Source organism: Petaurus breviceps, unplaced genomic scaffold (assembly GCF_028583685.1).
Source record: "Petaurus breviceps papuanus isolate PSGF00001 unplaced genomic scaffold, PetGlider_PUasm1.0 91133, whole genome shotgun sequence".
In the NCBI taxonomy this organism is placed as follows: domain Eukaryota; kingdom Metazoa; phylum Chordata; class Mammalia; order Diprotodontia; family Petauridae; genus Petaurus; species Petaurus breviceps.
This window is the reverse complement of record NW_027187419.1, coordinates 65,895,099-65,904,414: the sequence shown is the minus strand read 5'-3', so window position 1 is coordinate 65,904,414 and position 9,316 is coordinate 65,895,099.

Genomic DNA, 9,316 nt, shown 5'->3' with positions numbered 1-9,316 from the left:
ACCTCCCAGAGTTGTTGTGAAGAATGTATGTAAAGGGCTTTGGAGACCTTAAATAAATGTGAGCTATTAATATTAGGAAGGGAATTTGGTCCCTCCCCCCCAGCTGTCTTCATAGAATCACAAAATGATAAGGATATCATTATAATAATAGTTAATTATAGTTAACATTTATATAGCATTTACTATGTGTCAAGTTAGGCAGCTAGGTGGCTTATTAGACAGACCACTGGGCCTTGAGTCAAGACTGAATTCAAATCTGGCCTCAGATACTTATAAGCTGTGTGATGTTGGGCAAGCCACTTAACCCATCTGCCTTAATCCACTGGAGAAGGAAATGGCAACCCTCTCCAGTATTTTTGCCAAGAAAATGCCATGGACACTACTGATGAGCTACGGTCCATGGGGTCATGAAGAGTTGGACACAACTGAACAATAGAATGCCAAGCATGCTAAGCATTTTATGAACATCTCATTTGATCCTCAAAACACCCTAAGAGGTAGGTGTCATCGTGACCCCCATTTTACCGTTGAGGAAACTGAGGTTAAGTGACTTGCCCAGGGTCACACAGCTAGTAAGTATCTGAGGTCAGATTTGAACTCAGGTCTTCCTGAGTTCAGTTCCAGCACTCTATCCTCTGTGCCACCTAGCTGACCCTACTAGATAATGTTTTTGTTAACCAGGCATTCATATTTTGGGAGTTTGAAGCCCTTGATTGAATTATAGGGGCAGCTCCCCTGCTGGCTGGTAAAACATGCCCTCCAATAGCCCTTAGGTCAATCAACACAGGAAGTCACTGAGGTCATGAGATGGGGTGGGGGAGAAGGAGGAGGAGAAAGAAGAGTTTTCCTCTCTGCTTATCAGCCAGGCAATCTTGGCACTTGGAAGAGCTGCTTAAACAGTAGGAGATGCCACATCCTGTAGGGAGCAGACATGCACGCTCTCCAGGTATATTCAAGGAGCAAGACCTCTGAAAGCAAAGAAGACAGCCAGCTATGAACTCAAGAGAGGAGTGGAGCCTGGGATCCCACCTGAGTGACCCACCCCACCCTTACCCCAGCAGAAGTGCTGCACCCAGAAAGAAGCCTCCTAAGGACTCCGTGAGGAAAGAAAGATCATCGAGGCCCTGAAGGTCAGGAGGGTTTCCCTACATGTGGGTCTCATTACCACTGTATTCTCAAATCTGCATTTATCTTCACTGCAGCCATATGCATTCATGGCAGGACAGAGTCCATTCAAGCTTATGGAAGGAATTGGGTATAGTTTCTGTTATCAGGCTATCTTAGTAAATTATTTTGTTTTACACTAGGTTTTGTTTTTGTTTGTTTGTTTTCCTACCTGAATGTTAAGGGAAAACTCACTAGTTGGGGCTCATGAGCTACAGTGTTAGAAGAACAAACCTGCAGGGAACCCCTGTATCTTTGAGGGAGCACCCACCCTCTTTGGTGAAATAGCCTAGAGGGGGTTTAACACATGTACATCTTGTTCTTCCTTTGACTTATTGTTTTCAGGCACCGAATGACAATCTGACACTTAAGCCACACCAAAAGTATTCTTTTTTAAACAGAAAAGTAGCTGGTTCAACAAATCTTGGTGGAATGTCTCTGGGCCTAGTGGAGGGAATGTGGTGTGATGTGGTGTGGTGTCATATGGTTTATGTCATGTCCTATCCTTCATGGGAAGCTGCTCTTGGAATCAGGTTCAAATCCTGCCTCAGATACTTACAAGTTGTGTTACCCTGGGCAAGTCACTTACTCTCTTACCCTCAGACATTTTTGTATTACTTATCTGCTAAGTCTCATATACTTTGTTACTGTTGAGTCATTTCAGTCACAACCAACTCTTCATAACCCATTTGGTGTTTTCTTGGCAGATACTGGAGCGGTTTGCTATTTCCTTCTCTAACTCATTTTACAGATGAGGAAACTGAGGCAAACAGGTATAAGTGATTTGTCCAGGGTCATACAGCTAGTAAGTGTCTGAGACTGGATTTGAACTCATAAAGATAAGTCTTCTTGATTCTAAGTGCAGTACTGTATCCAATGTGCCACCTAGCTGCCCCACTATGCTAGTCATGGAGGAAGTTTTCCTATACCAGAATGATTGAATCACAGATCCTTTAAGTATTTATGAATCTAAGCAAAGAACACTGTACTTGAAGTTCAAAGAGACCTGGATATGAATCCCACTTCTCACACTTAAAAGCTGACAGACCCGAGGCAAATGACTTACCCTCTCTGAATCTCAGTTTCCTCATTTGTAAAATTGGGGTAATAAAACATATAGTGCCTACCTCTGTTGTGAGGATCAAATGAGATAATATTTGTAAGAGTTTTGTAAATATTGAAGTATTATATACAGGTCAGGAATTCATTTTCTCTTCGGTAAAACAAGGGGATCAAGCTAGATCTAAGGCCTAGTCCTGGTGGAAAAAAAAGTACCCACAACTCACTTTTAAATTTAATGTGCATTATCAATATTTCCTCCCTGATATCTTAAGTCTAGACAATCAACAAAACAATAAATCAAGCCCTGATTTGTAGACTTTGCCCATTTCCGAGGTGTAAATGTTCACACTGAAAACCTAACAAACAACCTTGACTAGAGCTGACTCCAGTCCACTCCTGTTTCCAGAATTTACATTCTATGATTTCATGCTTGTTCCCAGGTCCCCACTCTATACCTTTTCTTTTTCTTTTCTTTTTTTGGTTTTCATCAGGAATACTTGAAAATCCTGTTTTATTAAAGGTTCTCCCCACTCCCCACCACTCTATAACTTTTCACTGGCTATTCCCCATCTCTGGAATGCCCTCCTGCCTCATTTCTGCCTCTTAAAGGAGTATCTAGCTTGCTACAAGATTCTACTCAAACACCTCCAAGAGACTTGTCTTGACCCACCCCACACCAAGTACCCCCTCCCCACAATGATTTGTATATAGTGTGCATTTAATTATCTGTGTGCATGTTGTATTCTTCCCCATCCCCACTCCACCCCCAAATAAGCTCCCTGAGGGCAAGGGTAGTTTTGTTTTAGCCTTTATATGGCTGGTGCATGGCCATACCATTATTCTTAAGCATGGTGCTTAAGAAATGGTTGAGGTAAGATAGCTTGCCAACCCTGATAAGGCTTTTAAAAAATTTTTTATTTCTTTTATTTCCTTTTGCAAAGGATTAAGTAGGGCCAGAGATCGGAAACTCATTGACAAGCCACAATCATTTGACTACCAACCTTTACCCAAGCTATCCTAGGGGGTTTGGTAGGCAATAACATCATCTACTATTGTAGTTGGCTTCCCTGATGGAGAGAAGCACCAAACAACCAAAACACACCCTTAATGGTGGCATGGAACAGGGAATAGTCTATCAGTGAGTCAGTCAATGAAGATTTTTAAATACCTACTCTGTGCCAAGGACTGTGCCAAGTGCTGGGGATACAAGAAGAGGAAAAGGACAGTCTCTGCCTTCAAGGAGTCTGCTGGGAGAGACCACATACAAACAACTATGCATAGACAAGCTATATGCAGGATAAATAGGAAACAATCCATGGAGGGAAGGCACTAGAATTAAGAGGGATTGGGAAAGGCTTCCTCAAGCAGGAGAGATTTTTAGCTGGGACGTGAAGGAAGCCAGGAGGCAGGGTGCTGATCCAGCAGGCCTTGCTACTTCGTTCTCACCTTTGACAGTATTTCTAACTAGTAACATTTTAAAGATGGATGCTGGTTGATTTAGGCTCTGGAAAGGTTTGCATGATTCTTCATAATCCCAGCCCCCTGGGATAGCCGACAAGCAGCTAACAAGGTGTCCTTGCTTTTGAAGAAAGGACAAGCCAGAGAAAGATGGATACTTCTCCTTGGCTTAGAAATCAGGAAGGTCAAGTGCCTTGCCATACAATAACTGCCTTTTGAAGTTACTAGGCAGATTGAGAGGAACAGCTCAGATAAATGAGAGAAGGCAAGCCTTCTGATATTTCTTGGTACTGTAAAGGCTGAGACACAGCAGCTGCATTTAAAAGGAGCAATTTGCTAAATGAGGGGCTGGCTACTTTCCAGATGGCCATTGTTACATAGGGTTTGGATGAATCTTTCATTCAATCATGCATCTGTCTAGACTGAGACATGAAAAGCCAGGTTCCTGCAGCAGATTCAAAACCCTTACATAAAACATGCATCGTATTGCCACTGAGACAGCTTGGCTGGAGACCAACCAGAGAGTGTTTGACATTATTGTATGCTATAAAATCTTTACTAAATCCACTTTCTCAGCTGAATGAGAGCAGTGTGTGTGTGTGTATATGTGTGTGTGTGTGTGTGTGTGTGCCTAAATTATCATTTCACATATCAATCCAGGATTGGGGCAAGTGAGTGTAACATGATAAAAGCAAGATGGCCTAGACATTTTAGTCAGGAAGCCAAAACCAAAAACTGGTTTCACTTTATATGTCTTCTTTCCACACAGTTTTCAGTCATGTTCACTTGTGTTTGTTTTGTCTTCTCAACTAGATTGTCATATTCTCAACCCCTGGGGGCTCAGATGGGTGATATACTGGCAAGAGGGCCATTTCTGGAATCTAAAAGACTTTAACTCAGTCCAAACTCTTTCACTACTTATGTGACTTTGGTAAGTCACTTCTTTGGCCTTCAGTTCATCTTAAGCCCTAAATCTACGTTCCTCTGCTATCCAATAGACCGTACCCTCCTCAAGACCAAAGATTATTTCTTTTCTTATTTTTGTATCACCAGTGCCCACCACTGTGGCTGAAACATAAACATTTATTGAATTAAATATTTATTTCTTTCTTTAAAAAAAATTCCGTTCATAGACTCTAGTTCAGTCATCTACAAACCCTGAACTCTCTACATTTTCCATTCGTCAGAAATTCTTCTCTGGGCAGGAGGTTGGTCTAGATGACCTCCAAAGTCTCTCCTACTTTGGAAGATTCCATGATCCTATGATTACATGTTGACTGACTTTGCAGCTGCTCCATGGGATGATTGAGTAAAATGGAATTACCCAATTGGATTTTGGCTAAGATCCCAGAATTAACAGGCCTTAGGAAACAGGTCACTACTGTACCTCACATTTAAAATCCTGTCCCTTTGAACAGGGAATAATAAAGTAAATCTGCCCAATCTTCTACCCCTTGCTTGAAAATTTCCTCAAATCCACCCTAAGGGAAATGAAAATCAGTACTATTTTTTTTAAGGTTTCCAGGAGAGGAGAGTTCCTTAGCAACATATCCCCATCTCTGTGGTCAGAAAGACCTCCCTTGTATTCAAAAAAGGAATTCTTAACCTGAGTTCTGTGAACTTAAAAAAAATTGTTTTTTTATAATTGCATTTCAAAATAATTGGTTTCCTTGATAATTCTATGGTTTTTTTAAATCTTTCATTTAAAAACATAATTCTGAGGATTCCACAGAGTTCATCAGCTTGCCAAAGGGGTCCATAACCCCCACAGGCTTAAGGACCCTTTCATTAGAGAATGACCTAGCCAGCAGCAGCCTTGTGCCCTCCAAACACTGGGCAGGACCCAGAGTTCATTTCTGACTCAGAGGGAAATGTTCCACCTGATGAATCATCAGCAGTCCTTCCTATGACATCAGGAGGATAAAACTGGACTGCTTGTGTTGAATTCCTAAGCGGTTCACCTCCTGTGGTCACTGACCTACATAGGATGGAAAATTTAAAGTACTGCTCCATCACTAGTGAGCTAAAACCTTGCATTCCCATGGGTTTGCTTTTTAAGTCCCAAAGAAGTATCCTATCCACTTGGCTAAGTTTAAACAAGATGAAATAAATGACTATAGTAGCAAGCCAACATGGGGCATTGGTAGCAGTGTTAAATCTGGGTATCAATTCTAACTTGGACACTTACTGACTGTGTGACCCTAGGCAAATCACCTGATAACTCTAAACCTCAGTTTCCCAGTTTAGTGTTTCTATGAACTATTTCAGACAGTTGTTATGGGATAAAATATTTCTAAACTTTAAAACATTGTTCAGTTTGTTTCACTCATGTCTTACTCTTCATGACTTCATTTGGAATTTTTTTTTTTTTGGCAGAGATACTGGAGTGATTTGCTATTTCCTTCTCCAGCTCATTTTATAGATGAGGAACTGAGGCAAATAGTGTAAAGTGACTTGCCCAAGGTCACACAGTTAATAAGTGTCTGAGTCCAGATTTGAACTCAGGAGGATGTCTTCCTAACTCCAGGCCCAGCACACTATCCACTGCACAATCTAGCTGCCTAATTTCTAAATATTCTTAACATCTAAACATTTCTAAACATTCTTGAAGCATTAGGGAACAATAATCATTTACTGAACATCTATTTTTACCTAGATTATTACTAGGCTCTTAATTGGTTTCCCTTAATTGGCTCAAGCCTTGCCAACTGCCAGTCCTTCCTCCATACAACTGCCAAAGAGTTTTTCCTAATGTGCAGAACTGACCATGCTACTCACTTAATCAACCCTATTGCTTCTAAGATTTGGCCTTGAAATCCTTCATAATCTATCTTTGGCCTCCATCTACCTTTCTAGTCTTAATTACAAATTACTACCCTTCACACGTGTTACAGTTCAGTCAAAGTGTTCTTCTCGTTCCTTAAACCCAGCACTGCATTGCGCATCTCTACACCTTTGCTAGACTGTCCCACCCCCACACCTGGAATGCCCTCTCTCCTCTCCTCCAGCACTTAGAATAACTCAAGGCCACCATGAAGACTTTCCTGATTCTACCCCTCTTATGATTGCCTTCCCTTTCCCAAAAGCTATTTTGTCTTCTTTGCTAGAATATTACCTCCTTGAGGGCAAGAAGCTTTTAATTTTGGGTTTCACGTCCCCAACACCTAGTACAGTGGCCAGCACATCAGAGGCATGTAATTAATACTTCTGGGGTAATTATATAACACTGTGCTTGGGATCCAGGGAGATAAAAGATTTTTGATAAGACAAAGGCAAAAACAGTTGTTATGCACACATTATATGATAAAATTTTGTTTCAAAGTGAGTTATCATTTATAGGAAGAGTACATTAGAGTAAAAAAGATGCCCTGAGAAGAAAGGCTTATTACCTACCACGAAGTGGTAGCTGGGAAAGTTTCGTGGAAGAGGTAGCAATTTTAAAAGACAGGTAGAATTCAGCAGGTGAGTGGGGATGAATGAGCATCCCAGTCATAGAGAAGAGTGTGAATCAAGTTGTTTGAAAGGGCAGAGAAAGTTAGAGGTTAGAGAGTATGGTATTTAATAATGCAATTTTAAAAGGTCCTTGAATGCCAGACATATGGGCTTGAACTTTACTTAGAAGACAATAGGGAGTCATCAGATTTTTTTTTTTTTTAGCAGAGGGACAATGTGATCAGATCTAGGTAAAAGAGGTCATTCTGGCAATGGCATATCTATATGAATCATTGTTACAAGCATACACAGCTATGACCACCATTGGTATAGCCCTTCTGCTACTCAATTCCCAGTAGGGGATTGAGTTCCTAACAGTCCTTTGCCCCATTCACTGTTGCCAAAAGTGATGGCAATTGGCATAAGCATTGGCAGAAGAAGATAGCAGTATTCATTGGACTCTACAGAACCAACATCAATTTAGAAAGAATGAAATCATTCAAAACTATGAGTGGCTTCATTCCCAATTTGGTCAAATTCTGCCATAAAAGAAGCTGCATGGGAAGAAATACAGAGCCTGTGATAAAGGTTAGAGCTATAGATATTCTTAAGAAAACATGTAATTTTTACCAAACCTAAGGTTACCACAGTGACTTTATTGAGCAATCACTGGCTATATAGCTCTGTATCTGGCATAACAGCCCATGTTCAGGATATGAGGTTGACTTTACTCCACGAACACATATCCATGGTCAGCAAAACATGACATTCCTTCTGCTTTGTCTCAACATGCCCCTGATTCCGTGATGTTCAGAGGCTAGCAAGTATGCAAAATTTGAAAACTGTTTCTAAATTGCCTGAGTGTGTAACCAGACTGAAGAGTAGGAAGCAGGTCAACAACGGTAGAGGAGGGTAGGGTAGAGGAGAAGAATCAGGGACCCCGAAATACGTGAGCTTGTTTTCTGTCCCATGGTGCCAATCATCATCCCTGTGACTTCCAAGACCCAAATATTCCTCCCCAACTACCACTCCCCTAAATGTGCCATCTCCTGCAATTAGAATATAAGCTTCTTGAAGGAAAAGAACTGCCTTGCTTTTGGTGTTTGTATGACTATCATGCCCAGCACACCTTAAGCCCTTAATAAATGTTTTTTTATTTCATTCATTCATTTTTCCTTATCACTTGTTAGTTACTAAGTGGAAGCATAGTCCTTTTTTATTATATTTTCCCTTTTTTGATTGTCATCTGGGGGGGGGAAGGCATTTTCCAGGCCATAATCAAGAATAGCACTTCTAAAGATGAAAAAACAATATTGAGTCATGAGCTTTACTCAGAATGATAGCTTTGCTGCTTTCTACCTCAGTGACCCCCAAATTATTCACTTCTCCTTCTCTGGGTCTCATTTTCCTGATCAGAAAATGAGGGGGTCAGACTAGAAGGTCCCCATAGATCTTTGACCAGTTTTAAATTCTGCAATTTTATGGACAAGAATTGCCCAGGATGAAAACTTGAGGGTCAGAGATCAAAAGGAATCCAAGGAGAACCTACAAGGAGGAAACCCTAGCCCACAGATTCATCTCTAAGAATCTGAGGAGGGCACAGAATGAAGTCTGAAATCATGTGTCAGAATGTCATGCCTTATGCCATGGCTTATATGAACTGATGAACTTATATGAACTGACTAAATGAGATAATATTTGTAAAGTGTTTAGTATGGTACCTAGCACATAGTGGGCACTATATGTGTCCCTTCCCTTCCCTTCCCTTCCCTTCCCTTCCCTTCCCTTCCCTTCCTTCTCCCAAGTGAAGTAAGAAGACCTAGGAAACAATGTACACTGACTTCAACAATAAAATTCATGAAAACAATATCAATACCAAAAATCAACAAGAAACACTATAGTTATAATGACCAAGTTTGGCTGGAATAGAGATGTAAGAATGTACTTCCTTTCCTTCTTTGTAGAGGTTGAAGAAGGGCAGGAGAAAGGGAACTATGGATGTGGAATATATGTGGACTCTCTAGTTACTGTTGGACTTGTTGTTTTGATTAGTTTTCCTGAATTGGTTTCAGCATTCCTCCCCCTTCTTTTTTATTCTTTCTTATCAGGGATGGCTTTGTGGATGTGTGAAGGGGAACAGATACATTGGGAAGTGAGGATGATGTAGGAAAAAATATTGCTATATATACATAGATAGATC